The sequence below is a fragment of the Elephas maximus genome, chromosome 5 (assembly GCF_024166365.1).
Source record: "Elephas maximus indicus isolate mEleMax1 chromosome 5, mEleMax1 primary haplotype, whole genome shotgun sequence".
NCBI lineage: Eukaryota > Metazoa > Chordata > Mammalia > Proboscidea > Elephantidae > Elephas > Elephas maximus.
The window spans coordinates 51,372,991-51,393,274 of record NC_064823.1 but is presented as its reverse complement, the minus strand read 5'-3'; positions in this window follow the sequence as shown (position 1 = coordinate 51,393,274).

Genomic DNA, 20,284 nt, shown 5'->3' with positions numbered 1-20,284 from the left:
TTCACCAAAGTTACCACTTATCTATTGTCTATTAAGTGTTTTTCCATCCCCACCCCTCCCCTCCCTCATAACCATCAAAGGTTGTTTCTTTTTGTATGTAAACCTTTTCATGAGTGTTTATAGTAGCAGTCTCATACAATATTTGTCCTTTTGTGATTGACTTATTTCACTCAGCATAAAGACCTCCAGATTCATTGTTGTTCTTTGTCATTGCATAATACTCCATTGTGTGTATGTACCACAGTTTGTTTATCCAATCACCTGTTGATGGGCATGTAGGTTGTTTCCATCTTTTTGCTATTGTGAACAATGCTGCAATGAACATGGGTGTACATACGTCTATTTGTGTGACAACTCTTATCTTTCTGAGATGTATTCGTACGAGTGGGATTGCTGGGTCATACGGTATTTCTATTTCTAGCTTTCTAATGAAGTGCCATATCATTTTCCAAAATGGTTGTGTAATTTTGCATTCCCATCAGCAGTGCATAAGACTTCCAATATCCCTGAAGCCTCTGCAACTTTTGTTTTTCCTGTTTTATTAATTTGTGCCAGTAATGCCAAGGTGAGATGGTATCTCACTGCGGTTTTGGTTTGCATTTCTCTGATGGCTAGAGATTGTATTTCCTCATGTGTCTGTTGGCTGCTTGAATGTCTTCTTTGGTGAAGTGTCTGCTCATTTCCTCCGCCCATTTTTTTTTTTTTTTTTCCTAGTCTGTAGGTTCTCTTTTTCCTGTTTTGGTGAAGTCTTTTGATGAGCATAAGTGTTTAATTTTGAGAAAATCCCAGTTATCTAGCTCATCCTCTGGAGCTTGTATGTTGTTGGTTGTGGTTTGTATCCTGTTAATGCCATGTATTAGGGTCTCTAGCATTGATCCTATTTTGTCTTCTATGAACTTCATGGTTTTTGGCTTTATATTTAGGTCTTTGATTCATTTTCAGTTAGTTTTTGTATATGGTGTGAAGTACGGGTCCTGTTCCATTTTTTCGCAGATAGACATCCAGTTTTACCAGCACCATTTGTTAAAAAGACTGTCTTTTCCCCATTTGATGGACTTTTGGGCCTTTGTCAAAGACCAGGTGACCATAGGTGGATGGATTTACATCTGGGTTCTCCATTCTGTTCCTTTGGTCAATGTGTCTGTTGTTGTACCAGTACCAGGCTGTTTTGACTACCGTAGCTGTATAGCAGGTTTTGAGGTCAGGTAGTGCAAGTCCTCCTACTTTATTCTTCTTCTCCAATAGTGCTTGAATTATCTGGGGCTTGTTTCCTTTCCATGTAAAGTTAATGATAAGTTTTTCCATCTGAATAGAGTCAAATTTTTAAGATGCAATCAAACTTTGAGTGTGGGAAATCTTATAGGAATATGAGTCTAGTCCTTCAATAACTGAACATGAAAAAAAAATTGGGGGTTGCTTGGGGGCTATCTAGCCTAAAGAAAAAAAAAATTTTTTTGACTGAAAAGATCTAACAACTGAATTCAACTTGTGATTTTTTTTTAATTGCGTTTTGGTTTGAACAAACTAACTTAAAGAACATTTTGAGATAATGGGGAAAACAAAAGATTGAATTAGAATTAGATAATAATATAGATTATTGGTAATTTTGGTAGTATGATAATGGTGGTGTGGTTATAGAGGATAATATTAATTTTTACAAAGGAATGCTAAAGTATTTGGGATGAAATAGCATTATGTCTGTAAATTTATTTTAAAGTAATTCACCAAAAAATAAAACAAAAACAGATAAAGCAATATGGCAAAATGTTAATAGTTATGTTTAGACAATAGTTACATGAGTGATTATTAAGCTTTTTTTTTCCAGCTTTTATGTAGGATAAAAATTTTACTAATAAAAAAATTTAAAAACTCAAAGGTTTTAGGTATCCTATATCCTTGTTATTGAATAAGTTATGCTTTTTTCACTTATGTCCAGTATCAGCTCTGATCCTGGGCTTCTTATTCTGTTCCCTTATTTGTTTGTCCTGTTCTGATTGTAGTTAGTTGCCGTCAAGTTGATTCCGACTCATGGCAACCCCATCTGTGTGGAGTAGAACTGCTCCAGAGGGCTTTCAAGGCTGTGTCCTTTTAGAAGCAGATCACCAGGTCTGTCTTTCAAGATGTCCTTGGGTGGACTCCAACCACCAACCTTTTTCAGCTGGTAGTCCAATGCTCACGCTTTGCATCACCCAAGGACTCCCCTGCTCTGATGTTACTGTCTAATGTAACATAGTTGGAAAACAGGGCCTTGAAATATGAAAGGAGAAGTCTCTCAGTTCATCTTTTCTTTTTATGAGCTTCTTGGTTATTGTTCAATGTTTGCTTTTCTATATAGATTTCAAAATTTGGTCTTCAGGTCTGATGTGAGTCTGTTGAAATTTAGCTGTATCTTTATATCAGTTTGGAAAGATTTGCCATCTTAAGTACATAGATTTTTTTCCTATCCTAATGTCTGTTATATCTTTGCATTTTTATAGTGTTCCTCTAATGTCTTTTAATAAAAGTTTTATAATTTTCTCTATGACAGGATTGAACATTCCTTGGTAGATTTACTTCTGTTTACTTTCTATTTTGTGTTATTTAAAAATGATACTTTCTAAGTGATTTGTTGCAGTTACAGAAAAATGAAATTGGATTTTATATATTGATTTAATATCTAACAATTTATTATCCCTCTTTTTTATTAAAACATTTTCTGGTTCCTATGGCCTTTTTTTTTCCCCACTACCCAGCTTGTCAATTTACCATACTGTAGTGGCTTACAGATTGCTATGATGCTGGATGCTATGCTGCCCCACAGGTATTTCAAATACCAGCAGTGTTACCCATGGCGGATAGGTTTCAGCAGAGTACTGGACAACATTTCATTCTGTTGTACATGAGTCTCCATTACTTGGAGCCAACCTGACAGCAACTAACAACAACGTTGGGTTTTTACATTACTGGTTATATCTTCTGAAAAATAATAACATTATTCTTTACAATGCTTATACTTGTATTTCTTCTGCTTCTATTTTTCTGGCCAAGACCTCTGGTATGATTATGAAGAGAGTGGTGATAGGTGGAATGCTTGATCTATTCCTGATTTTAAAGAAGATACTCCATTTTTTTTTTCCAATTAATTTTTATTGTGCTTTAAGTGAAAGTTTACAAATCAGGTCAGTCCCTCATACAAAAATTTACACACACCTTGCAATACACTCCTGATTGCTCTCCCTCCAATGAGACAACAGTTTTTCCCTCCACTCTTTCTCCTCGCGTCCATTTGGGTAGCTTCTGGCCCCCTCTTCCCTCTCACCCCCGCTCCAGGCAGGAGATGTCAACATAGTCTCATGTGTCCACTTGATCCAAGAAGCTCGTTCTTCAGCAGTATCATTTTCCATCCCCTATTCCAGTCCACCCCCTGTCTGAAGAGTTGGCTTTGGGAATGGTTCCTGTCCTGGGCTAACAGAAGGTCTGGGGACCATGGTCTCAAGGGTCCCACCAGTCCCAGTATCACCATTAAGTCTGTTTTTTTTTTTTTTTTTAAATGAGAATTTGGGGTCTCTCTCTCTCTCTCTCTATATATATATTTTTATCCCACTGCTCTCCTGCTCCATCAGGGTTTCTCTGTTGAGTTCCCTGTCAGGGCAGCCATTGGTTGTGGCCAGGTACCATCTAGTTCTTCTGTCTCAGGCTGATGTAGCCTCTGGTTTATGTGGTCCTTTGTGTCTCTTAGGCTTATAATTACCTTCTGTCATTGGTGTTCTTCATTCTTCCTTGCTCCAGGTGGGTTGAGACCAATCGATGCATCTTAGATGGCTGCTTGCTAGCGTTTAAGACTCCAGACACCAGTCTTCAAAGTGGGATGCAGAATGTTTCCTTAATAGATTTTATTATGACAATTGACTTAGATGACCCCTGAAGCCATGGTCCCCAGAACCCCGCCCCTGCTACACTGGCCTTCAAAGCATTCAGTTTATTCAGGAAAGTTCTTTGCTTTTAGTTTAGTCCGGTTGTGTTGACCTCTCTTGTATTGTGTATTGTCTTACTCTTCACCTAAAATAAAACTTATCTATTATCTAATTAGTGAATACCCCTCTGCCTCCCTTCCTCCCTCCCCCCTCTCATAACCATCAAAGAATATTTTCTTCTCTGTTTAAACTGTTTCTTGAGTTCTCCTTAACAGTAGTCTTATACAACATTTGTCATTTTGCAATTGACTAATTTCACTTGGCATAATGCCTTCCAGGTTTCTCCATGTAATGAAATGTTTCAAGGATTCATCACTGTTCTCTATCGATGCATAGTATTCCATTGTGCGAATATACCATAGTTTATTTATCCATCCATCCGTTGATGGGCACCTTGGTTGCCTCCATCTTTTTGCTATTGTAAACAGTGTTGCAATAAACATGGGTGTGCATATATTTGTTCGTGTCACAAGGCCCTTATTTCTCCAGGATATATTCCAAAGAGTGGGATTGTTGGATCATATGGTAGTTCTATTTCTAGCCTTTTAAGGAATCACCAAATCAATTTCCAAAGTGGTTGTACCATTTGACATTCCCATCAGCAGTGTATAAGTGTTCCAGTCTCTCCACAACCTCTCCAACATTTATTATTATGTGTTTTTTTGATTCATGCCAGCCTTGTTGGAGTGAGATGGAATCTCATTGTAGTTTTGGTTTGCATCTTTAATGGCTAATGATCGTGAGCATTTCCTCATGTATCTGTTAGCTGTCTGAATGTCTTCTTTAGTGAAATGCCTTTGCACATCCTTTGCCCATGTTTTAATTGGGTTATTTGTCTTCTTGTGGTTGAGTTTTAGCAGAATCATGTAGATTTTAGAGATCAGGCACTGATCAGAAATGTCACAGCTAAAAACTCGTTCCCAGTCTGTAGGCAGTCTTTTTACTCTTTTGGTGAAGTCTTTGGATGAGCACAGGTGTTTGATTTTTTGCAGCTCCCAGTTATCTGGTTTCTCTTTTGAATTTTATCAAGTAATGTTTTGTATTCTGTTTATGCCATGTATTAGAGCTCCTAAGGTTGTCCCTATTTTTTATTCCATGTTCTTTATTATTTTAAACTATGTTTAGGTCTTTGATCCATTTTGAGTTCGCTTTTGTGCATGGTGTGAGGTATGAGTCTTATTTCATTTTTTTGCAGATGGATATCCAGTTATTCCAGCACCATTTGTTAAAAAGACTGTCTTTTCCCCAATTAACTGACCTTGGGCCTTTGTTAAATATCAACTGCTCATATGTGGATGGATTTATGTCTGGGTTCTCAATTCTGTTCCATTGGTCTATGTGTCTGTTGTTGTACCAGTACCAGGCTGTTTTGACTACTGTGGTGGTATAATAGGTTCTAAAATGAGGTAGAGTGAGGCCTCCCACTTTGTTCTCCTTTTTCAGTAATGCTATACTTATCCAGGGCCTCTTTCCCTTCCATATGAAGTTGGTGATCTGTTTCTCCATCTCATTAAAAAATGTTGTTGTAGCTTGGATCGGAATTGCCTTGTATCTATACATGGCTTTTGGTAAAATAGATATTTTTACAATCTTAGGTCTTCCTATCCATGAGCAAGGTATGTTTTTCCACTTATGTAGGTCTTTTTTGCTTTCTTGCAGTAGTGTCTTGTAGTTTTCTTTATATAGGTCTTTTACGTCTCCGGTAAGATTTATTCCCAAGTATTTTATCTTCTTGGGGGCTACTGTAAAAGGTATTGATTTGGTGATTTCCTCTTTGATGTTCTTTTTGTTGGTGTAGAGGAATCCAACTGATTTTTGTTTGTTTATCTTGTATCCCAATACTCTGGTGAACTCTTCTATTAGTTTCAGTAGTGTTTTTGAGAATTCTTTAGGGTTTTCTGTGTATAAGATCCGGTCATCTGCAAACAGAGATACTTTTCCTTCTTCCTTACCAATCTGGATACCCTTTATTTCTTTATCTAGCCTAATTGCTCTGGCTGGGACCTCCAGCACAATGTTGAATAAGAGTGGTGATAAGGGGTATCCTTGTCTGGTTCCCATTCTCAATGGGAATGCTTTCAAAATCTATCCATTTAGGATGATGTTGGCTGTTGGCTTTGCATAAATGCCCTTTATTATGTTGAGGAATTTTCTTTCTATTCCTATTTTGCTGGGAGTTTTTATCATGAAGGGGTGTTGAACTTTTTCAGATGCCTTTTCTGCATCAATTGGTAAAATCCTTTGGTTCTTGTCTTTTGTTTTATTTATATGGTGGATTACATTAGTCATTTTTCTAATGTTGAACCATCCCTGCATAAATAAATAAATAAATAAATAAAAATAAATTCCACTTAGTCATGGTGACTTATTTTTTTGATATATTGTTGAATTCTATTGGCTAGAACTTTGATGAAGATTTTTGCATCTGTGTTCATGAGGGATATAGGTCTGTAGTTCTCTTTTTTTGTGGTGTCTTTAGCTGTTTTTGGTATCAGGGATATGCTGGCTTCCTAGAATGAGTTAGGGAGTATTCTGTCCTTTTCTATGTTCTGAAATACCTTTAGTAGTAGTGGTGTTATCCCTTCTCTGAAAGTTTGGTAGAACTCTGCAGTGAAGCCATCTGGGCCACGGCTTTTTTTCATTGGGAGTTTTTTGATTACCTTTTCAATCTCTTTTTTTGTTATGCATCTATCTAGTTGTTCTACCTCTGTTTGTGTTAGTTTAGGTAGGTAGTGTGTTTCTAGGAATTCATCCATTTCTTCTAGGCTTTCAAATTTGTTAGAGTACAATTTTTCATAGTAACCTGGTATGATTCTTTTAATTTCAGTTGGGTCTGTTGTGATATTGCCCATCTCATTTCTTATTCAGGTTATTTGTTTCCTTTCCTGTTTTTCTTTAGTCAGTCTGGCCAATGGTTTATTGTTTTTGTTAATTTTTTCCAAGAACCAGCTTTTGGTCTTGTTAACTCTTTCAATTGTTTTTCTGTTCTTTAATTCATTTAATTCTGCTCTAATTTTTATTATTTGCTTTCTTCTGGTGCCTGGGGGTTTCTTTTGTTGCTCTCTTTCTACTTGTTCAAATTGTACAGACAATTCTTTGATTTTGGCCCTTTCTTCTTTTTGGATATGGGCATTTATTGATATAAATTGACATCTGACCACTGCTTTCCCTGTGTCCCAAAGGTTCTGATAAGAAGTGTTTTCATTCTCATTGGATTTTATGAATTTCTTTATTCCCTCCTTAATGTCTTCTATAACCCAGCTTTTTTTGAGCAAGGCATTGTTCAGTTTCCAAGTATTTGATTTCTTTTCCCTGGCTTTTCTGTTATTGATTTCTACTTTTATGGCCTTATGATCTGAGAAGATGCTTTGTAATATTTCGATGTTTTGGATTTTGCAAAGGCTTGTTTTATGACCTAATATGTGGTCTAATCTACAGAATGTTCTACATGCACTAGGAAAGAAAGTATACTTTGCAGCTGTTGGGTGGGGTGTTCTGTATATGTCTATCAGGTCAAGTTGGTTCATTGTGGTATGAACATCTTCCGTGTCTTTACCGAGCTTCTCACTGGATCTCCTGTCTTTCACCAAAAGTGGTTTGTTGAAATCTCCTACTATAATTGTGGAGCGGTCTATTTTACTTTTCAATGCTGTTAGTTTGTTTTATGTATCTTGCAGCCCTGCCATTGGCTGCAAAAATATTTAATATAGTTATATTTTCCTGGTAAATTGTCTCTTTAATCATTATATAGTGTCTTCCTTTATCCTTTGTGGTGGGTTTGACTTTAAAGTCTATTTTGTCAAAAGTTAATATTGCCACTTCTGCTCTTTTTTGATTGTTGTTTGTTGATATATTTTTTTCCATCCTTTTACTTTTAGTTTGTTTGTGTCTTTAAGTCTAAGGTGTGTCTCTTATAGGCAGCATATAGCTGGATTATGTTTTTTTTGTCCAATCTGCAACTCTCTGTTTCTTCATTGTTCCATTTACATTCAGCATAATTATAGATAGGTATGAGTTTTTTTTTAAAAAAAATGAGTTTAGTATTGTCATTTTGATGCCTTTTTTTGTGTGTTGTTGACAGTTTCATTTTTCCACTTAATTTTTTGTGCTGAGAAGTTTTTCTTTGTAAATTATGTGTTCCTCTTTTTCATTGTAGGTGAATTTATTTTTGCTGAGTCCTTATGTTTGTCTTGGTTTTTATTTTGAAGTGCGGGATTGTTAGTCCTCCTTGTGGTTACCTTAATATTTACCCCTATTTTTCTAAGTATAAACCTAACTTGTAACTGCTTCTATCACCTTGATTTCCTCTCCATATGGAACATCTATGTCTCATGTATTTAGTCCCTCTGTATTGATTAATGTCATCATTTACATAATGATATCAATGTTTCCCTCTTTTGAGCATTTTTTTTTTTTTATAAATCATATTTTATTTTTGTGATTTCCCTGTCTGAGTTGATATCAGGATGCTCTGTTCTGTGTCCTTGTGTTGATATCTGATATTATTGATTTTCTGACCAAAGAATTTCCTTTAGTAACTCTTGTAGCTTTTGTGTGGTTTTTGGAAATTCTCTAAGCTTGTGTTTATCTGTAAATGACTTAATTTTGTGTTCATATTTGAGAGAGAGTTTTGCAGGATATATGATTCTTGGCTGGCAATTTTTCTCCTTCAGTGCTCCGTATACGTCATCCTATTGCTTTCTTGCCTGCATGGTTTCTGCCAAGTAGTCTGAACTTTTTGATTCTCCTTTGTAGGTGACTTTTTGTTTATCCCTGGCTGCTTTTAAAAATTTCTCTTTATCTTTGGTTTTGGCAAGTTTGATGATAATACGTTTTAGTGATTTTCTTTTGGGATCTACCTTGTATGGGTTTTGATGAGCATCTTGGATAGATATCCTTTCATCTTTCTTGATGTCAGGGAAGCTTTCTGCCAACAGATCTTCAAAAATTCTTTCTGTATTTTCTGTTATCCTTCCCTGTTCTGGAATTCCAGTCACACACAAGTTATTCTTCTTGGTAGAGTCCCACATGATTCTTAGGGTTACTTCATTTTTTTAAAATTCTGTTACCTGTTTTTTCTTCAAATATATTGGTGCCAATTGCCTTATCCTCCATCTCCTCAATTCTGCATTCCAATGCCTCAATTCTGCTCCTCTAAGTTCCTATGAGTTGTCTAGTTCTGTGATTTTATTGTTAATCTTTTGAATTTTTGAATGCTGTCTCTCTATGGATTCTTGCAGCTTATTAAATTTTTCATTATGTTCTTAAATAATCTTTGTAATTTCTCAACTGCTTTGTCTGTGTGTTCCTAGTTTTTTTCTGTACATGGCCGTATTTCATTTCTGATGTCATCCCTGATGCCTTGAAGCTTTCTGTATATTAATTAGTCTTTTGTATTCTACATCTGGCTATTCCAGGGATATATCTTCATCTGGGAGAGATCTTGATTCTTTTTTGGGGGGTTTGTAGAAACAATCATAGTCTGCCTCTTTATGTGATTTTATATTGACTATTTTCTCCAAGTCATCTATAAAAAAAGAAAATTTTTTTCTTTTTTTATATAGATGATAAGTTATTGTAATAATTTATTTTATATTTGCTCACTGAGTCTTAACTTCTTTTTTTTTTTTCAATATACCCAGATGGGCTACTAGAGTGCACTAACTTGATTGTTGGAGCCTTTGAACCACTTATGTCCTGTTACCAGATGGTTAGAGCTGTTACCAGGTATTTGAGGCTATGAGTCCTTTTAGTATTCTTGAATAGAGTCAGCTCAGGTGTCCTGGTGGTCAGTCAGCTAGTGTGTGGTGTAGGCTGTCACCTATTATCTTAGAAGAGTAGTGGTGATGGTTGTATGCACTGGTTTCTGGTACCAGCAGGGGGTCACACTCTGAGGAGGACAGGGTGCTGATAGCTTTCCCCCAAGTGCCAGTGAGGAAGTAGTATCTCTGTTCTCTAGAGCACTCTGGAGGGTGGGCTCTGCAGTTGTACCTTAGGCACCCAATGCTTGTACCTGTAAAGACTGGTAGGCACCAGTATCCTCAGACCCCTTTCATGGGTGGCTAGGTGGTGTGGATGGAGCCTCAGCCCTCTGTTCCCTGCTGTGGGTAGGTGAGGGCTCTGTTTAATAGGTAAAGCAGTATCAGGCCTCCAAAGCCTGCCTCTCCACTGCTCAGCTGAAACAATTACAGTCAAACCTCTAGCAGAATTGCCTTTACATTATAATTGCCACCTGGTTCCACGTAGTGGTAAAAGCCAAATCTGTGGATCTCTTATGCCTGGACTGGAGCTGCTTCTGCTCTGGTCTTCCAGTTTACGGATGTCGGGAAAGGATTTTTCCCCTGATTGTTAATTTGCTGCTTTTCCCAGGTGAGGAGAATGGGTTAGAAAAAAGCAGGGCACTTCTATCTCTGGCCCAGGGAATTCAAATGTTAATGAAGCTGGCTGGGGCAGGGAGGGGAGGGATCAGGTGGATAGGACGCAGTGGCAGTGGTGTGGTAAAATACATGAAATCACTTATCTTGTGTCAAAATGGCTGTTTTATCTGAGATTCCAGAGGGTTGTGTAGCCTGTGTGCACTGGCTGGGTCCCCACCGAGATTGCACCAGGGGGTTAGGGCTGCGTCCTGTGCTTGCCTGTCTCAGGAAGCCACCATTAGCCCCACTGCAGTTGCGCCACAGCACAGCACCAAGGGATCAGGGCTGGGGAGCTGCGCTAGTCGCTGTTTCTGCGTGGTCTCTCACTCCCCTGTCACTCAGGTCAGTGTGTAGCCTGTGTGCACTGGCTGGGTCCCCACCATGATTGCCCTGGGGGTTTAGCGCTGCATTCTGCGCTTGCCTTGTCTCAGGAAACCATTATCAGCCCTACTCCACTCATGCTAAAGCACAGCACCAAGGAATTGCGGCTGGATGCTGTGCTACCTCTGCAACTAGTCCTGGCTTCTGTGGGGTCTCTTGCACCCCTGTCACTCAGATCGATTCCTTAGTTCTGTGTTTGGTGGTCAGGGTTCATAGATTGTCATATATGTAATCAATGCACTTGTTTTTTCAGGTCATTGTTGCAAGAGGGCTCAGCAGAAGCTTCTTCCTAGTTAGCCATCTTGGTCTGGCCTCAGGATACTCCATTTTTTAAAAACTTTATTCTTAGGTATGGTATTTAATATGGGAATTTTATAGATATACTTTTTAAATGGGAAGGTTTTCTATCCTTAGCTTACTCAAAGTTTTTATCATAAATATATGTTGAATTTCATCACTACTTTTCTCTGCATCTGTCACGTTTTTCTCCTTTAGTTTGTTAATGTATGAATTAATAAATTATCTAATATTGAGCCACAGTTGAATTTCTGGAGCAAATATAAATTGGTCATGATATATTTTCTTTTATATAAAGTCTTGGATTTGGTTCAGAATATTTTGATTAGAATTTTTGTGTGTTTTCTACAAAGCGAATGGCCTGTAATTTTCATTTGTTGTACTTTGCTTTTCAAATTTTGCATCTCAATATTATGCTAATCTTATAAAATAGGTTAAGGCTTTTTTGTCTTTTCTGCTTTCTGGAAAAGTTTTAAATATATTTGCAAATTTGATTCAACAATATAGTTAAAAATAATAATTGCCAAATCAGATTATCTCAGGATTGGGAAGGATGGTTAAATAATAGGATTTTACTAATATATCACTTGAATGAATGTAAAAATGACATGGAGGCAGTGTCTGACCTCCTCTAACTTCACAAGGAGAAAGGAGAATCAAGACCCACAGCCCAAGGCTGATTCCCATGAGGTGGAGGTCAGGGTCAGACATGCCTTCTCTCTTGCCATCTTTACCAGTTTTGATACCAGCCATTCCTCCACGGAAATCTCTACTTCTCTGCTGGGTTCAACAATTCACTGCAATGGCCACTTAGAACTCAGACTATATTCACAGTTATGGAGTTTATTAGGGATGTAACAAGTTACAATTCAGGTTTAGCAACACTCAAAGATACGGTTCTTCCATCAGGATGGCCTTTTCCCAGCTGTTCTCACAGGCAGACCGCTCCCTGGCCCTAAGCCACTCCCCAAAGGCACTCAGCTTCCTCTCTCTGTGGGCCAGAAAACCCACCGTGCTGTCTCCTGCTGCCAGGTCTCTGCTGCTGAGTCTCTGCTGCCAAGTCTCTCCTGCCACCACTTCTCAATGTCTTCAGGGTTACAGCTTACTCTGTTTCTCAGTCTCCTGCTTCTAGGAACTTCTCAGAACAGGGATCCCGGGTCCAAAGGATGTGCTGGGTCCTGTCTGTTCTTCCTTGGTGGTGGTGGGATTCTTTCTTTCTCACCTCTGGGGTGGCTCATTTCAAGCCCAGCAGGATAGCAAAACTGACTAATCCTCTTGGTGGGCCACAATTACCCTATCACACAGTCCTGCCCAATTACTTGGGTGGGAGTTACAAGATCATGGCTAGAAAGGCCCTACAAAAGTGATCCATTACACAGTAATAGATTTAAAAAAATGTATAATTTTAATATATGCCAAAGGCCTTAGATAAAATTCAATAATGATTCCTAATAAATGTGGAAAAGAAGAATAGAAAAGTATTTCTTTAACATAATAAAGACAAAATCTGTGACAGAACAGATTTATTTGACTACATAAGAATTTAAAATTCTCCTAACAATAAATTAAAGGGCAAATCATAACTTGCAAAAAATACTTGCTGATTTAATGTCATACTGTGGACCAATATCATTATGATAAAGAGACCTTTTACAAATCAAAAAGAAAAAAAATGGTGTGCCTAAGAAATTCACTACTGAAAAAACTGCATATATTTTTAATAGGTTTATTAGTCATTTATATTTTATATTGCTTTGATTAAAGAACTAAAGGTTAAAAATTGAGTCTATTAAATTTGTCATGTGCGGGAAATACCATTTTATGCACTTTCCTTGAGTATGTAAATTGGCATAAACTTTTTGGAGGATAATTTGGCAAGATAAGTGTATCAAAAGTAAAAGAACTGACTTATTTCTGCTTTAGATATTCTATGAATGAAGCCTAAGGAAAAATTGAGTCTATTAAATTCATCATGTGTGGGAAATACCATTTTATGCACTTTCCTTGAGTATGTAAATTGGCATAAACTTTTTGGAGGATAATTTGGCAAGATAAGTGTATCAAAAGTAAAAGAACTGACTTATTTCTGCTTTAGATATTCTATGAATGAAGCCTAAGGAAATATTCATTAATGTATAGACACATCTGTCTACTGTTTTGCTTGTTATATTATCTTTATAATAGCAAAAAAATGGACTCTAACAATACATTCAACATATTGAATTGATGAAGTTTTTCATCTTAGAGCCATACATTGGGATACTGAGTTGTCATGATCATGATATTAAGGATTATTTAATGAGAAGTAAATTTCTATTCTGCTGTTAGGTGAAAGAACAGATTAGGAATTATATGTAAAACCCAAAACCAAGTCAATTGCTCTCTAGTGGATTCCGACTCAGAGCGACACTATAGGACAGAGTAGAACTGCCCCACAGGGTTTCAAGGAGTGGCTGGTGGACTTGAACTGCCAACGTGTTGGTTAACAGCCAAGCTCTTAACCAATGCACCACATATATACGTATCGTACATATGATCATATTAATAATTCCAATTTTGTTTATACATACATACACACATTGCATGAATACGTTCTCATCAAATTTTTAACAGTGGCGGTCTCTTTGTAATGAAATTACAGGCTATGACTTTTACTCACCTGCAATTTTCTAGAAAAGAGCTCTGCTGATGCAGTAGTTAAGTGCTCGACTGCTAACCGAAAGGTCTGTGGCTTGAACACATCAACCACTCTGAGGGAGGAAGATGTGGCAGCCCGCTTCTTTAAAGATTTACAGCCTTGGAAACCCTATGGGGCGGTTCTACTCTGTCTTATAGGGTTGCTCAATGTCAGAATCGACTAGATAGCAGCAGGTTTAAATGCATGATGAAAAAATTATTTTAAATTTTCAGAAAGTAAAGGGAAATATATTTCTTAGATTTTTTGTACTGGAAATATCAGTCACAGGGCCTGCCATGCCCAGCATCCTTCTACACTTGAAAGTGCACCTTGATCTCCCTTCATGTCTCCATGAAGCAAGGCTAAATTTCTTTTTGTACATAAATAGCCATCGATGGGACAGGAACTCTACATGTTTTAAAAGCACTCAATTTACACTTGTGGCCATTCATTCCTTAGCATGGTACAAAAGGTTTTTCCTAATGTTGTTATTAGTGGTTGTCAAGTCAGCCCCTGACTCATGGAGACTCCATGAACAAAATGCTACCTCGTCATGTGCCATCCTCATGGTCAGTTACAAATTGAACTGTTTGAGCAATAGGGTTTTCATTGACTTATTTTTGGAAATGGATCTCCAGGTCTTTTTTTGTAGTTTGTCTTAGTCTGGGAGCTCTGCTGAAAACTATTCAGCCTCACAACAACATGCAAACTGCCACCTACAACAGGTGGTGGCTTCACATAAGGTGAATAGTTGCACCTATTATTCTAGTTCTCTGTGGAATTTATATGGAATGCAATGGATTAATGGCTTTTTTTTTTTTTTTTTTTTGGAGAAGAACAGGCTGTACACTCCCTAGAAAGCAGAGAGGCCAAGAGATAGATTATCTGAGAAAGGAGGGAGAGGGAGAGCCAGGGACAGAGAGGAGAGGCTTGAAGCTCATCTCCAGAGATGCCTTGACCTGATAGCTTGCCAATTCTAAATTATATATATCCTCAAGGTGCCCTGAGTAAGTTTTCCATCCTTGAAGCCAAAAAGATGCCAAATGAACATTTTCAGTTCTGAGGAGGAAAATTGATTGGTACAGCCACTCCTTGGAATCTTCAAAATTCACCTCATTCTTATTTAACCCTATGCTACTGAGAGCTACAAAAGCATATAATAGCAGGATGGTCTTTTTTAGATTTTTCTGCTCCACATTTCCTTCTGCTTCTTCTCCTTCTTCTCCTTTCGGTGTCACACTTAAACATCTGACTAAAGTAGCATTTATATTTCAAAAGTGTAGAAAATAAGAAAATCGGAGCTTCTATAATTTCTTTGGAAACCCTGGTGGTGGTAGTGGTTAAATGCTAAGGCTGCTAACCAAAAGGTCAGCAGTTCAAATCCATCAGGCCCTCCTTGGAAACTCTATGGGTAGTTCTACTCTATCCTATAGGGTCACTATGAGTCAGAATCGACCCAATGGAAAATTTTTTTTATGGGTTTTTATAATTTCTTTATCCTATGTTTTTACTCCTCTTCCAAACAAACAAGCTAAGATTAGAAGCAACCCTGCCAAAATATACATTGAACTTTATACTACAATGATAAATGGCTTCTTTGGTTTATTAGATAAAGGTGTATACATGATGTCAGAAAACTTATCCAAAACTTGGAAATAAGCAAAAGAGATTCTTGGGTGTACTTTCAGTGCAGAGCTGGGTTCTTCTACAGTTCTGTAACACCTAACGACAACAGTGATTGAGGTTAGCTTGTAGATTTTTATCTGATGAAGATGCAAATAATTGCTTTCCTGTAAAAAGACAACCACAAAGGCTCTGGTTCTCTGCCCGGTAAGACATTAATCATTCTTTTTTTCTAACCCAGCTATTTTATCCTAATGTTCTTTTTTTTAATTGCATATATGCTCTCTGACCTGGTTATAATATCATACAAGTCCCCTCGTTAATTAAGTAGATTAAAATCTTTGATGTGTGTTTCATTTCATATTTGCACAAGAATCCTGATTTTACAGGCAGAAGCCTGTTAGGGGAGAAAAACTAAAATATTTTGCACTAATAGAGAGTGATTGAAAGGTGGTGAGACTGCACACTGTCAAAGGCAGAAAACCTGTGTGATCAAGAAAAACAAGACAGTCCCACTGAATTCCAGCTCTCACAAGTTTCACTGTACAACCTAACTACGGTTGTAATTCTGGTACAAAGCATAGGCAAATTCCTATGTAGGAGATTTATGAGACTGTAAGATTCTTTTCCCTTAAAGAATGACTTAAAACAATACATCCTTCCAGAATTCTTCCTTTGTCCTTGAGTTACCATTTTTTTTCCTTACTATGACTACTTTTCTATTTAAATAGAAATGTTTCATATACGGTTTTACTTTTGTTGCATTTTATGATATGCTATGCACACTTTGCCATCCCAATTAGATTATGTTCAGTGGGACACAGCAACCAGTTATTTTGAACTTCATTTCACAGTGCTTTAAGAATATAGATAGTAGGAATCCTCAAGAAAACTACTGAAACTAATAGACGAGTTCAGCGGAGTATCAGGATACAAGATAAATATACAAAAATCAGTTGGATTCCTCTACACCAACAAAAAGAACATCGAGGAGGAAATCACCAAATTGATACCATTTACAGTAGCCCCCAAGAAGATAAAATATTTAGGAATAAATCTTACCAGAGATGTAAAAGACTTATACAAAGAAAACTACAAAACACTTCTGCAAGAAACCAAAAGAGACCTACGTAAGTGGAAAAACATACCTTGCTCATGGATAGAAAGACCTAAGATTGTAAAAATGTCTATTCTACCAAAAGCCAGCTACAGATTTAATGCAATTCTGATTGAAATTCCAACAATATACTTTAATGAGATGGAGAAACAAATCACCAACTTCATATGGAAGGGAAAGAGGCCCCAGAGAAGTAAAGCATTACTGAAAAAGAAGAACAAAGTGGGAGGCCTCACTCCACCTGATTTTAGAACCTATTATACCACCACAGTAGTCAAAACAGCCTGGTACTGGTATAACAACAGACACATCGTCAATGGAACGGAATTGAGAACCCAGACATAAATCCATCCACATATAAGTGGTTGATATTTAACAAAGGCCCAAGGTCAGTTAATTGGGGAAAAGACAGTCTTTTTTAACAAATGATGCTGGTGTAACTGGATATCCATCTGCAAAAAAATGAAACAAGACGCATACCTCACACCATGCACAAAAATGAACTCAAAATGAATCAAAGACCTAAATATAAAATCTAAAATGATAAAGATCATGGAAGAAAAAATAGGGACAATGTTAGGAGCCCTAATACATGGCAGAAACAGTATATAAAACATTAGTAACAATGCAGAAGAAAACGTAGATAACTGGGAGCTCCTAAAAGTCAAACACCTGTGCTCATCCAATGACTTCACCAAAAGAGTAAAAAGATTACCTATATACTGGGAAAAAGATTTTAGCTATGACACTTCCGATCAGTGCCTGATTTCTAAAATCTACATGATACTGCAAAAACTCAACTACAAAAAAGACAAATAACCCAATTAAAAAATGGGCAAAAGATATGAACAGACACTTCACTAAAGAAGACATTCAGGTAGCTAACAGATACATGAGGAAATGCTCACAATCATTAGCCATTAGAGAAATACAAATCAAAACTATAATGAAATTCCATCTCACTCCAACAAGGCTGGCATTAATCCAAAAACCACAAAATAATAAATGTTGGAGAGGTTGTAGAGAGACTAGAACACTTCTACACTGTTGGTGGGAAGGTCAAATGGTACAACCGCTTTGGAAATCGATTTGGCGCTTCCCTAAAAAGCTAGAAATAGAACTACCAGATGATCTAGTAGTCCCACTCCTTGGAATATATCCTGGAGAAATAAGAGCCTTTACACAAACAGATACATGCACACCCGTGTTCATTGCAGCACTGTTTACAATAAAAAAAGATGGAAGCAACCAAGGTGCCCATCAATGGATAAATGGATAAATAAATTATGGTATATTCACACAATGGAATACTATGCATTGATAAAGAACAGTGATGAATCTGTGAAACATTTCATAACGTGGAGGAATCTGGAAGGCATTATGCTGAGTGAAATTACTTGCAAAAGGAAAAATATTGTATAAGACCGCTATTATAAGAACTCGAGAAATAGTTTAAACAGAGAAGAAAATATTCTTTGACGGTTTTGAGAGGGGAGGGAGGGAGGGAGGGAGGGGAAGAGGTAGGAAGGAGATTTTCACTAATTAGTAGATAAGGACTACTTCAGGTGAAGCCAAAGACAACACACACTACAGGAGAGGTCAACACAACTGGACTAAACCAAAAGCAAAGAAGTTTCCTGAATAAACTGAATGCTTTGAAGGCCAGCGTTGCAGGGGCGGGGGGTTGGGGACCATGGTTTCAGGGGACATCTAAATCAATTGGCATAATAAAATCTATTAAGAAAACATTCTGCACCCCACTTTGGAGAGTGGCATCTGGGGTCTTAAACACTAGCAAGCAGCCATCTAAGACGCAGCAACTGGTCTCAACCCACCTGGATCAAAGGAGAATGAAGAACACCAATGACACAAGGTAATTATGAGCCCAAGAGACAGAAAGGGGCACATAAACCAGAGACTACATCAGCCTGAGACCAGAAGAACTAGATGGTGCCCAGCTACAATCTATGACTGCCCTGACAGAGAACCTTTGAGGGAGCAGGAGAGCAGAAGGATGCAGACCTCAAATTCTCATAAGACCAGACTTAATGGTCTGACTGAGACTAGAAGGGTCCCAGTGGTCATGGCCCCCAGACTTTCTGTTGGCCCAAGAAAGGAACGATTTCCAAAGCCAGCTCTTCAGACATGAATTTGACTGGAGAATGGGACAGAAGAAGATGCTGGTGAAGAATGAACTTCTTGGATCAAGTAGACACTTGAGACTATATAGGCATCTCCTATCTGGAGGGGAGATGAGAGGGCAGAGGGAGCCAGAAGCTGGTGGAATGAACAGGAAAAGAGAGAGTAGAGGGAAGGAGTGGGCTGTCTCATGGCGGGGAGGGGGGAGGCAATTAGGAGTATATAGCAAAAAAATAGCAAGGTGTACATAAATTTTTGTTTGAGAGACTGACTTGATTTGTAAACTTTCACTTAGAGCACAATAAAATTTTTTTTTAAAAATTAAGAAAACCAGCTTCTGTGACACAGTAAAAAAAAAAAAAAAGAGTATAGGGAGTAAATACATGCTTATTGATGCAAGCATTTAAGAGCCAGCGGTTACTTGATATTCACTCTCTCTTCATGCTTTAAGAAACTCAGGTTAATCTTCAGGCCACCATGTATCATTTACTTCTAGTCACCAGTAATGATGAGAAATCTTACTGAGTACAGACTTGAAGCAAAGATGGTTACCTGATAAATTTCCCTTTTCTATTTTAAGATTGTTTTTGAGAATCAGGACTAAAGTTATGGAATGAAAACATATTCTTCCTTGAATGGTTTTCTTGAAAAATTAACAAATTCCTCCTAATTATTCCATTTCATAGATAAGTCATTGCCTTAGGATTCCCCAACTCCCCTTCGATGTACCAATAAACTTCACGATCCCTATACTAATGGTAAACTGTTCTGGTTAATTCAAATTGCCATTTCTCAAAGGACCAGTCCCTAGCAGTACTAATCTTTACTATCCATAAATAAAATTAATCAAAAAAATAAATAAATAAAACTACAACAAAATAAAGAAACAAACAAAAAACCCAATCATACCTACTTAAAAAGAAAAAAAGGGCAGTAAAAGTTAAGGAAGAAAGTTGGGAGGGAGAACTTGAGGAGAGATATTTTTTAAAAAGGCAGTAAAAGTTAAAGAAGAAAACTTAGAGTAAGAACTTGAGAAATATTTAAATTTACATAATGTTTTGAAGTAAGAGATGGCATTGGGCAATCACTGCAGGTGAAATACACTGTGAAAAAGAATGAAAATAAAAACTAAAATAAAATCACCCAACGTTATGGTTGACATCCCGATCACTCTTTTCAATCCACAGGCTGACAAAGGGGTATTCATATAAATTGACAGGGCTTGGTGAGTCATAGCCCGAAAGTGTCAATTAACTTGTATGAGTTCATACAACAGATTAAACTGTGCCTACATGGAGGAGCCACTGACTCAAAGATTTTGGGCAGAAATGTCTTTTGGCAATCATATAAGAGAGGGTAAAAAATATTTTCAAAGTTAAGCAAACATTGTGGGTGGACCTATCTACATGCAGAAAATTTTGAAGTTAGTAGTCATATTTGCATTGGCTGCATGTGAATTATAGAGCGGAAGGGGGGATAGGAAAGACAGGGAAATTATGCTGGGTGAAGTGGCGGAGACTGTGGAAGTAAAACCCAGGAAGCACAGACTGTACGCAAGTATTGTGGGAATGCTTTCTCTGGTAGTACTTAACCAAGAAATTGTTCTTTTTCGATAAGAGCCTGAGTGGACTAAAAAAATAGATGCCCACATTTGCACAGAATATAGAACAATCGTGGCAGG